This window comes from Phyllostomus discolor, chromosome 11 (assembly GCF_004126475.2).
Source record: "Phyllostomus discolor isolate MPI-MPIP mPhyDis1 chromosome 11, mPhyDis1.pri.v3, whole genome shotgun sequence".
Lineage (NCBI taxonomy): Eukaryota > Metazoa > Chordata > Mammalia > Chiroptera > Phyllostomidae > Phyllostomus > Phyllostomus discolor.
In genome coordinates, this window is record NC_040913.2 from 41131923 (window position 1) to 41143945 (window position 12023).

Below are 12023 nucleotides of genomic sequence, written 5' to 3' on the forward strand. Positions count from 1 at the left end.
CCTCTTTCTTTCTAATTCCTGCCTGGTGACCAGAGTCAACTCAGCATGTTTTGTAGATGGCAGCTATGCCAAGCCACAGGTATGACAGTGTGTGGAACAGAAACACCTTGGCTGTGTTACAGAGAGAAAAATGAGGGTTGTATTCTCTTAGCCATGTTATTGTGAGTCTCTTTATAGGGCATCCTGTTCTTTTAGTATAATTAATATAAGCACATATTATTTTATTCAAAAATAAATAAGCCAATAATCTAAAAATAGAATCAAACCAGTCTAAAAAATAAGCAAAATCTGGCCAGATTCCCCAGATGTAAGTAACAGATTCCAATGATTCCAGCAATAATGTAAGAATAAACATGGATGCCACCATCATGACTGACAACTTCAGAACGTGGATTTCACCAGCTAAAAGACCTAATGGTAATGGCACTTCATGGCATCATTGATATTCTACACAAATTTCATCTTTGAGACTTGTTTGTTTTTTAGAGAGAGTCTGGTTTATAATGTCTCAGATTAATCAAGAGAATAGTTCCTCTAAATTCAGAAAGATAGTGGTCTCTAATATTGTTATCCTTCCTACTCAGCCAGATATTCACTTTGGTTCTAAGTAATCAGTTGGATCTAGACAAACCTGTGTTCTCTAAACCTTGATTCATAGCATTTTAAAAATTAATTTTGACCTAAAATCTTTTTACACATATTAGTTAAGCTCTCAGGTCCAGGACACACTCTGGAAACATCACCAATGCACCATCCGCTGTGGTTGTGACATGTAATAAGAGATAACTCTGTATCAGTGTGTTGAGCTAATAATGGGTCCAAATTGTTTGAATCATTAGGATACTAACCCTGGAATTGAACTATTTATAGAAAAAAAAAGTCATCTAAAATTTTGAAGCAGCCTCAGAGCCTCTTCCAGATAAGGCACCAAATATCTTTCTTAAAATTTTTAATTAAACTACAAGATGACAGTTTTCCAGATTATATTTATCACCACATGGAGATAAATGGTTTTTAAATAATCACTGAAAAGAGGAATGTGGGAGGTTAAAATAAAAACCCTCATTTATTTCTCTTCACACATCTGCCCCTGAAAAATCTTTTCTGACTCCAAATTTTTTTTAATTTTATGAAAGGAAAAATTAAAATATGAAAAGCATGAAAATCCTAAATGTCTGGCTCATTTCCTCTCAGGAAATAAAAATCTTTCAACAACTTGTTTATAAATTACAAGCCAGACACAAATACTAATTTCGCAGTTCAGAGATATCCAATTTCCATTTTAATACATTTAAGTGTCTGAAAACTACAGTGTTTTTAGAAACCATGCCAGCCCCTGACCAGGTAGTTCAGTTGGTAGGAGAGTCATCCCAATGCAACAAGGTTGTGGGTTCCACCCCCAGGCCAGACACATATAAGAAGCAGCCAAGAAATGCATAAATAAGTGAAACAAACCAATATTTCTCTCTCTCTTAAATCAATAAATTAAAAAAGAAAGAAAGAAAAAAAGGAAACCATGCCAGTCAAAGATGTCTAAAATAATGTTGCCTGATTCTTTTTCCAAAGTTAGCTTTATACCAATTAGCTATTATTTCTAATACTCAGTACCCTCAAAGATAACCACTCCATTCCTTTTATTCTTGACTATCTTATTAATTTTGACATTTTTCCTTTTATACATTAAGGTAGCAATAGCAGCACTATCAACTTCATCAAGTAGAGCATGATACTTCCAACTTGAAATCTAATTAATTTTTCATGTTCACTATCATTTAAGAGAGTCTCTTGCAAAAGGACATTATCTGCTTCTTTTTTTTTTTTTCATAAAAATTGATGCAGTTTTTCCCTCATCCTTTTAGTTTTTTCTAATAGGTGAGGAAAGACTTTTAATACTTATACTTACAATCTTGCCAATAATTTTTTAAAGGATAAGTATTAAATATGCCACTCAAGATACATAATGTGTTACAAAAATCATATCCGTTAGAATAATCAAGGAGTTTAAAGAGTTTACAGAAGTATTACTTTATGAAGCACTGAATTATTAATATGAAACACCACCGTGCATTATTACTCTGTATTTTTAAGAAAACATAAACAAGCAAATTATTCTAGTGAAAATATAACAAACAACATATCAAATGTTGTTAAACACTGACTTCATTTACATATAATAAACTAGCTTAAAGGAAAAATGAATGTTAGGAGAAAAAGGTGAGAGTATGTGCATGTGTTATAGGAAAGAAAAGGGAAATACTCTGGACAGTCTAAACTATTTCATATACCTAAAGACCTAGCTGTGCATTATTAAAAAGAAATAAATAATAAATGAATATTTTATATAAAATTTTAACAATTTGTATTGTTGGTATTGAAACAGTAGAAGTGAGTAAATATGCCACTTCATATGGAAAAACAATTTCTGATAATATACTTACCTACTAAATATGTCTGCTATAGGTACTTCTGAGACTGTGAAAGATCTCTGCATCCATTCTCAGATGATCTACCAGCAGGGGCCAGAAAGCTGTTGGTCAATAACAATGAAAGAAGGCATACATATATTGTCAATTAAAAGAAGAGAGACCTCTATATCCAAAGAAAAGGGAGAAAAGTAGGGAGAAGCCAGTTGAAATGAGTGGAATCCAACTACTGGGCTAGCAAGTTCCTTAAAATTAGGCCTGAACAAAGAGAAAGAAGGATGGGTGGGACGGGAAAGCACGCACCAGAGGAGGTAATTGCTTTTCAAACACAAACTCATCACAAGCCACGTTCCTCTTCAGAGGTATGGATACATTGAGCACAAAGAATTGATTAGTCCAGGCAAAGCCAGATTGCCTAGCAGGTCAAAAATAAAGAGAAAGTCCAAATTGAAGCTTAATAAGACTTATTAAAGCGTGTACTAAAGTTTTATTCACTTTCCAATCTCTTTTTAAATCAACTATTATGTCATAGACGCTAATCCTTTCCTTTCTTTAGTAGAATTTGTCACTGTGAGTTGTCTTCTCTGCAGTGGAAGCACACTCGCCCACACTTGGGAATCAACAGAGCACCTTCACAGATTAAAAGCATAGCTTTTGCCTAATGAGTGGAATTTTTCTCTGTAAAAATCTAGCTAGTTCATTAACTAGGATTAAAACCATATACTCAGCTTCATTAAGCCCATGTCTATTCTCAGTTGAGAATATCTAGCCCCAAAAGACATTGAAATGCATGTAATATGAAAAGAACAATTCGGAGGATTTATATAAACATATATCATTGCTTTTCTACTCAGGTATAGATTTAAAAATAGTAAAGAGGATATTAACAGGAATGATGAAACTGCTAACAATAAGAAAAAGGAAAAAAATGGCAAAAGGAAATTAGAGAATTTAAAATTTTTGCATGAATTAATACAAATCTTACCATTGAAGGAAAACAAGGTGTTGGCAGTTTTCTGGAGAATTTCCATGGCAAAATCCTTGTTAGATAATCCACTGTCTTTTGCCTAAAAGTTTACATCAAAAACAAAGCAGGCTCATAGCAGGCATAACTACATTTTAAAGCTGATTTAGAACATAATTTTAATGCTTCCTAAAATTATGGATTTTGTATGCATTTGTTCTGTTTCAGCCACTTATATCTCAATTTTGTTTCTCTATCACAGAAAAAAATGTAAGCAAAATTTGAAGACCAAGGCTAAAAGGTGAGCTGTTTTATTGAGATGAATAAGCTAACGTTCCCCTGGTCATAATTTCCTGTGCTGTACAATTTCAAGAGAGAATAAAATGAGTCTCATCTTCAACAGATGAGTCTTCAATTGCATTCTGAATAAACCCAATTATAACACCATAATCTTCTCCATTTAGTCTTCAATTAGATACTCAGGGTTTAAATGATCACCTTTCCTTAGGAAGATGCATACTCTCTCTTGTAAGAGATACTATTTCCTGTCTATGTTTTGTTGATACCTCCTTCAGGGGAGGTAATTTCTGTGTCCTACAAAAATGGTTCTGCTTGCCTGATCATTATCATCATTAAGCATTTATAAAGCACTTTAGACTTATTTACTAGAGCTCATGATATCCTTATAAGATAGGTTAGTATAATGGTGCTTTTATAAATGAGAAAATGGAGCTTAAGTAACTTAGCCAAGGACATATAGTAATTTGGATAAAAGACACAAACTCCCTGACTTATTGGTTAGTACATAAGTGAAAACTCTTAAATGGCATAAAAAGTTATTTATTTCAAAACTTTACCCCTCATTGTTACTTAACATGGGTAATAGGAGAGATTGTGTGTGTGTGTGTGTGTGTGTGTGTGTGTGTATTCTAACCCTGTGGTTGATGGCATTGTTTTGGTGGATCTGTGACCAGAGCCAGTATCTCTGTGGTTCTCTTGATCTTCTTTTCTTTGTCTCAAGATTACAGCTTTTGGCTCCAGGCCCTTTAGACAGCAGGAAGGGACAAAGGGGCTATTTTTCCAGTCCCACCTATCCCCAAAAGAAAAACAAAAATTTTCTCAGAAAATCTCCTTTACAGTTCTACTTATGGGACTTTGTCAAGGGAGTTTGATAACATGAACATTTTTAAAAATTGATTTTTAGAGCGAAAAAGAGGCAGAAACATTGATTTGCTATTCCACTTATTTATGCATTCATAGGTTGCTTCTTATATGTGCCCTGACCAGGGATCAAACCCACAACCTTGATGTATGGGAGCAATGTTCTAACCAACTGAGCTAACCAGCCAGGGCTGATAATGTGAACATTTAATATTTTATTATCTTTAATGGAAAACCATAAAAAGAAAGGGATTGAGAAGGAAAATTGCTCCAGCCAAACAACGGTGTCTGCCACAGTTGTTTACATGATTTTCTGTTGAATATTCCACTTGATAAGCATTGTTTTGTTCCATTACACCACAGAATTTGTGGGAGCAGTGGGAGCCAGTGGGAGCCAGTCCCTAGTTGTTTTTTTTTTAAATTGGGATAAAAACATATAAGTTGTAAGATTGTATCTACTGACTTACTTTGGTGAAAGGAACAGAACGTCACAAAGATAACCAAAAGTTGCTTTTTGTGACTTAAATTCATGGTCCAGTTTATGCGTCGTAAGGAAATAGAGTTTGGAAATCACTATTACAGTACAAGTGGCCACACATTTTCCAGAATCCAGGCCTCTCTCTTTACGTCAGTCCCCAACAGATAGATACAGGCTTTTCATTATTCTCTCCGTTTATCTAAATCTTATCACTTAACTCACAGCTCAACCACTTATTTGGCATACTACACAACTTTGTCTTGCTAGGACATTCACAACCGGATATTGGTAGCATTTTCTGTCTATGAAGATGAGTGATGCAATTTTTCCTTTATGTTTATCTCACATCCCCCCAGGAGTGTGACTTCTCTTCTGTTTTGTACCTATACAGAATGAAAGCTAACATTTATTGAGCACCCAATATGTGTCAAATAATGTCACGTACTACTTCATTTAATTCTTACAACAGTTCTATGAGGCCAGTATTAGTATTATCCCCCATTTCTGTAGAGCTTATCTACAGAAAATTCTTCTAAGCATCAGATATGTGAAATCATTCAATGGAGAACAAAATGGAATTTCTTTCCTCTCAGGAATATTCCAGCTAATGCAAAATATCCCATTATAAAGCACATTATATTTATTTTCTTTTGGATGGGAATTATACCAAACAAGATTTACAACATCTTTGTATTTTTAGGTCACAAACCTATAGCAGTACTACAAGCAGAAAATATGACTATGAGTAAATCCACATTTTACATGCATTTTAATGTGCTTTAGAATTGCACTATCAATAACCGGAAGTGTAACTGCTATAGACTGAATATTTATGCACTCACCCCCCAAGTTCATATGTTGGAACTTAAACTCTCAGGTGATGGTATTAAGAGATGGGATCTTTGGGAGGTGACTAGGTCATGGGGTGGAGCTTTCATGAATGGGATTAGTGCCCTTATGAAAGAAGCCCCAGAGAGCTCTCTCCCTTTCTACTGTGAGAGAACACAATGAGAGGATGGCGATTTATGAACCAGGAAATGGGTTCTCACCAAAAACTGAATCTGCTGGCATATTGATCTTGGACCTCCTAGCTTTTAGGTCTGTAAGAAATAAATTTCTGTTGTTTATAGGCCCTCAGTCAGTGGTAGTTTGTTATAGCAGCACAAATGAACTAAGAAAGAACTTGTTCTGTCAATAAAAATGTGCAAATTTTCTTCGGCTGTGATAGAGAAAAGAATGAATTTTATCTATTGTATACATAGAACAACACTGCAAAATCTTTGTCATATAAAGACACAATTAGAGAGCATGCAAGCAAAAATGTAGAAAAAATGTTACAGAGATATGCCAAGGGATAAATTAATAAAAAGATATATTATTTTTTAAACTGTATAATGATTGAGATTTCCAACTTTAAAAAATTATAACTTGTTATAATTTGTTCTTTAACTTTGGATAAATATTAATTTTATATTCACAACTTTGGATTCTTTTCCTTAAAAAGGTTTCAAATATTGAATGAGTTTCATGACTCTTTAAAACATGTTTCTGTCCTCAAGAAAGAAGGAAAGCAATGCTAATCAGCATTTCTTTAAATCACAATGTGAACACCTTTACAAAAGAGCAGTGTGAATACTGCTTTGAATGTATCAGTCAGGGTTGTGAGAAAAGCACCCCTTTCCCAGGATGATAACTATGATAACTTTGGTTTAAGGCCTCTATAAAACTCAGAGTTATCCAGATTCATTTTGGAAAAGCTGGGTAGGAAAAGTGGGAACACAATATTTATTCACTGAACTTTTGAAGATACTACTCAATATTTGTGTCTCTACAACACTCAGTATAGAATCAAGTACGACAATATTAGTATAGCCATGAAAATATGCAGAACAAGAAACAAAAGTGTTAAACCAGTACCCTGGCCAGGTTGCTCAGTTGGTTATAGCATCATCCCATACACCAAGTTTGTGGGTTTGAACCCAAATTAGGACACACACAAGAAACAACCAATGAATGCATAAATAAGTCAAACAACAAATAAATCTCTCTCTCTCTTCCTCTCTCCATAATTTTTTTTTTAAATTTAAGTGTTAAACCAGCTAATGAAGACTTCATTTTCTTAAGGAAAGATGGTGGAGACAGATGATGAAGGCTCTAAGCAAGATAAAACTGGATCAGTGATCAGAACAGAGAATAATGTGTAAACATCAGAAACAATAGGAAAAATGACAACACTAAGAGGGTGAACGAGGAGGGTTGAGAAAAATTACAAAGGAACGAGAGCCTGACACTGATGTTGCACAGCTCACTTCTGCATTGCTGTATCCATACTTCCCATTTGAGGCTGTGTCAAGCTAGGCAAAAGAATGGTGATGTCACAGGGTCTATTAGGCTGAGTTTATTGTCCCTTTAGTAGTTCAAGACCTAACTAGGAAAAAAGTGATAAAGAAAAAGAACTAAATAAGAGAGAATGAGGAGGACATTGGCAATGCTGAAAGAGATGTATGAGAGAAGAATGATGAAAAAGAAAGTGGTACCTACTGTGGAGAAGGGAAGAGGGCCCACATAGACTCATAGCTTTGTTCTAGCTCCACAACTAGTCTTCTCTCCAACTCTATTGCACACAACACTCTGTTCTATGCTTTTATCAAGAAGGACTCCTGGGCAATCCAGAACCCAGAAGCAGCACATGATTTTCTAGTAGAAGGCAAAGCAAAAAGAATCACAATAGCCTGGAATGAGGTATCAGCTGCATTTTACTAGATTTACCCTAACTATAAAGATAATAGTAATTACTTATGTTAATTATGTGTCATGAACCAAACATTATTGTATTTAATATTATAACACTTTGAGGTAGATACAAATATTATTTCAATTTTCCAAGTTGAGAATATTCAGACTCAGAAAAGTTAAGAATATGCTCCAGTTCACAGAGATAGTAATTGGTGGAATTTTTAGAGTGGTCTTTCTGAAAACAGAGTTCAGCTTCTTTAACTCTGAATCATAGTACCTACAATTAAAAAAATAAATGCTCTAAAGGACCCACAGCCAGAGACAATGGAGGGAGGAAAAAAAAACCCCAAGACATGGACATAAAGAAAAACTGACAAAAAAATGCTGCACTGTGGCTCGCTTTAGAAGCAAATAACTTTCATTTGTGGTTTTGCTCACTTAAAGATGCAGATAGGATGTCATTCCACCTCTTTTAATTTCTCTGCTCTTTTCATTCACCCATGTACATCTGTGTCCACAGAAGAGGCATTTCACTGCCCCACTTCCTCAGGTAGAAGACATTATAACAGTCTATGCTGAGTCCTTTCTTTCAGGTCTCTTGTTAGACAAAAGCAACAAGATACTGGTACCAATCCCCTAAATTAGTGCTCTGGCAAAAAGCTAGAGTCAGCTTGTTGAGCCTATTTTATATCCCATCTTTAGAGGGTAATGAGCTTGTGTTCCATCAACAAATACCCAGTGACTTTCAGCACTCCCTTAGAGTCTATGTAGCAGTCTTTCATTACAGATAGCTCCTCTGCATGCAGAGTGGAGATAACTGTGCTGTCTAAATCTCAGTATCTTGCCAGCTTAGTAAATCTGTACATATAAAAAATAGCTAAAGCACTAATTCCCATTGGGATCTAATAGCTGGCAAAATTTCTTGTCTTGGCTTGAAACTGTTTGAGTTAGAAGCCACTAAATTTCTCTTTACCCTTATAATTTAAAATATCCAAATTGACATTATATTATTTTATCATACAACATGTAGATTATCCCAAGCAAAAATATTAATAGCTTTTAACTTTGAAAGAAATTTAAATTTCTATAATGAGTGTATATTGCATAACATTTTTGAAAAGCTATCATAAAAATGAGTATACATACATCCAAAAAACTGCTCTTTTGAAAATAGTGTTGATGTCATGTTAAAAACAAAAACAAGCAAAAAAATTTAGCGCACTTGACCAAATTATAAGCCTTTGAAACAGAGAGTTCTTTTCCAAGATTCTGGTGAATTCTGAACTGATATTATAGCCATTTAGAATATATTTAATATAGGACCAAACAGCAAGTATATTTTCTAACATATCACTAACAGTTAGTAATTCTAGGCTTCCATGTTAGTTCAAGCATTAACTCAAGGGATGCTCACTGCAGGGTTTGGTGTGTATGGGGAATAGGTCTGGAAGAAATCAAATCAAACAGGGAATGTGTGTTGTTAGTAAAGGGAAGTGGTTCCTGGGATGAATTTTTCTTGGATCTGTGAGAAAATGACTGGAACCATTTTGGATCCTTGGGTTTGGGACAAAATAGATCTGATATTGACCTTGAGTAAGCTACTTAGCATTTTTGAATTTCAGTTCCTCATCTGTAAAATGGGGATCATAATAAAATTTGCTTCCATTGGTAGTTGAGCACCAAACACTCTGTGTAAAGAGCACAAAGCTGTGGATCATTCTATAGGGCATCTCGTGAATGTCCCTCAGGCACTTCGAACCCAAAGTGAACTTATCAACTCCTCTTCCTTCACCATCACTCCTGCCCCACTTGAATCACTCAAATCTAAACCATAGGAATTATCATGGACTCCCCCTTCTGCCTCAACTTCCATGTTTAATTGGACCTGCAAATGCTGTCAAAATGTCTCTTCAATATATCTCATCTTGTACCAAAACAGAGTAGGGTTTTATAGGATGTCATGGGATTCCTGGAAAAAAATGCAGCATCGGCTCCATCTCTTGGCCCCTTTTTCTCACCCTCTAAGTGCTCAGAAACACTGTGTAGTCCAGGGCCTACCACTTCTATTTCTATCCTGACACAAAAACTTTACCAATAGAGCTATTACCTTAAGTGTCCCCCTTAGTGACAGTATAAAAAATGAGAAGAAGCAACTTCCAATTTCATTTAAAACCACCACAATACAGTCATCCACAGAGCATTTACGGCTCTCCACTCCATCCTAGCACAGAGGTGTAATGTGGTGGAGAAACAGGAATATTTTGAAATGTTTCCCAATGTATTTTCCCTTCTTGGTAATTGTTTTGGGCTCAATAATGTCCTCACACCTCAAATTCATGTTGATATCCTAATCCCTAGTACCTCAGAATGTGACCTTATTTGGACATAAGGTCTTTTCAGAGGTAATCAAGTTAAAATGAGGTCATTAGGGTGGACCCTAATCTAATGTGACCAGTATCTTTATAGAAGGGGAAATTCAGGCACCAACACATTGAAAGGGAAATAATGTAAAGACACAGGGAGAAGACCACCATCTATAAGCCAAGGAGAGAAGCCTGGAACAGGTTCTTCCCCACAGCCTTCAGAAAGAGCCAATTCTATCCTACCAACACCTTTATTTCAGACCTCTGGTCTCTAGAAATGTGAGACAATAATTTCTGTTGTTAAGCACCCTAGCTAGTAGGACTTTGTCAGAGCAGTCCTCAAAAACTATTGCAGTTATCCAGACTCTCTCCCTAAAACCCTCCCTCAGTCCTGCAGCTGGGAGGGGCACATGAAGACCTTTGAGGGATCAGGGAGATGGGATTTAGGAGTGACTCTTGTCAGGCTGAAAGGGAATGGAAAGCCCAAAAAGAGGCACAGGAAAGAGCTGAGTAGACTAAGAGAGAGGGAAGAAGAGAACGAGGGACAAAGTAGAAAATGAGAAAAAAGAAAGAAAAAATTGCCTGGCTGGCGTAGCTCAGTGGATTGAGAGCGGGCTGCGAACCAAAGTGTTGCAGGTTTGATTCCCAGCCAGGGCACATCCTGGGTTGCAGGCCACGGCCCCCAGCAACTGCACATTGATGTTTCTCTCTCTCTCTCTCTCTCTCTTTCTCCCTCCCTTCCCTCTCTAAAAAATAAATAAATAAAATCTTTTAAAAAAATTTTTAAAAAGAAAAAATCAGGATCATCTTAAATTTTTACCATCCCCAATATGAAAGGTGAACTTCTGTGGAGGGGTGCAGCAGAACCACCCTTTACAGCTGTTGCTCCTCACTTCTCTGGAAATCTGCAGGCCCCCCCAAAGAAGCCCTGCATAGGATGTGATGCCAGAGCACAATGGGGTGGGAGGAGCAGTGGAACTGGCAAGGGGAGCTATCTAGCTGGACGGATAGAGGTAGTTCTCTTGATTCTCCACGGCCTAAGATCTAGAAGCCCCCTTATGCTCCACTGGGTGGATACATGATTGTGGTGTGCACGGTTGTGGATAAAGAGAGGCCTGCATCTGGACAGCTCTCAGGGTGGGGAAAACTCGTGACCAGAAGTAATTGCCCCCTGACTGGAGCAGCGGCTGTCAGCACAACACCCAAGGCAGGACCAGCAACACAACACTAGACACCCAAGATCACTTGTTTGCTCAGTGATCCAAGCAAATGAGACATCACAGAAAATATAAACAAAATCCCAGAAGACAGTAAATAAAGAGTCCTCCCCTGCTCCCATGTGGACACTTAAGGATCTGCTTGCACACAGATATCATCTTGCAAAGAACAGAAGCAAGAGAGGCCCTCTGTGCTGAGAGAAACCGACAGGAAATTTAAACTTTGTTACTGTGTTTACCACAACATAACCCTACTTTATAGCAGGAGATATTGAATATCTGTAACTGGCAAACTGGTGTTTCTGCAGCCATCATTAGGAAGGTGGCTTCCAGGGAAGGCAAGCTTGGTTATAAGATAGTTACTATTTGTATTTTGCACATCTGAAATGTAGTCAGTAAATGTCTATGCTATCCTGCCCATTAGATAATGAGCCTATCATGAGAGTCAGGCAGCTTAAACTAAAAAAAAAAAAAGAAAATTCATACTGGAATGAGTGACTCCATTCATTCATTCAGTTAACTGTAGACATGTACAAGGAGATAAAAATGAGCAAGGAGATGCTGGGCAAGGCTCAAAGATGCCAAAGGAGCACACCTGCAAGGCCGGCCGACCCATGGCTGCCCAGTGGGTACCCACAGCATAGGGTGACATTTTTCTTCCTCCTCCAACCAGCCCCTCTG

The 12023-nt window shown here is 36.7% G+C and overlaps 1 long non-coding RNA gene across 1 annotated transcript in view; it reads right to left on the reverse strand.

Annotated features, from left to right (window-relative positions):
• The window catches only part of LOC118497342, a 51795-nt gene that overhangs the window by 2190 nt on the left and 37582 nt on the right, over positions 1-12023 (reverse strand). The window contains exon 3 of the long non-coding RNA XR_004899869.1: positions 2439-2527. This is a non-coding gene — a long non-coding RNA (uncharacterized LOC118497342). The remainder of the gene's footprint in view (positions 1-2438; positions 2528-12023) is intronic.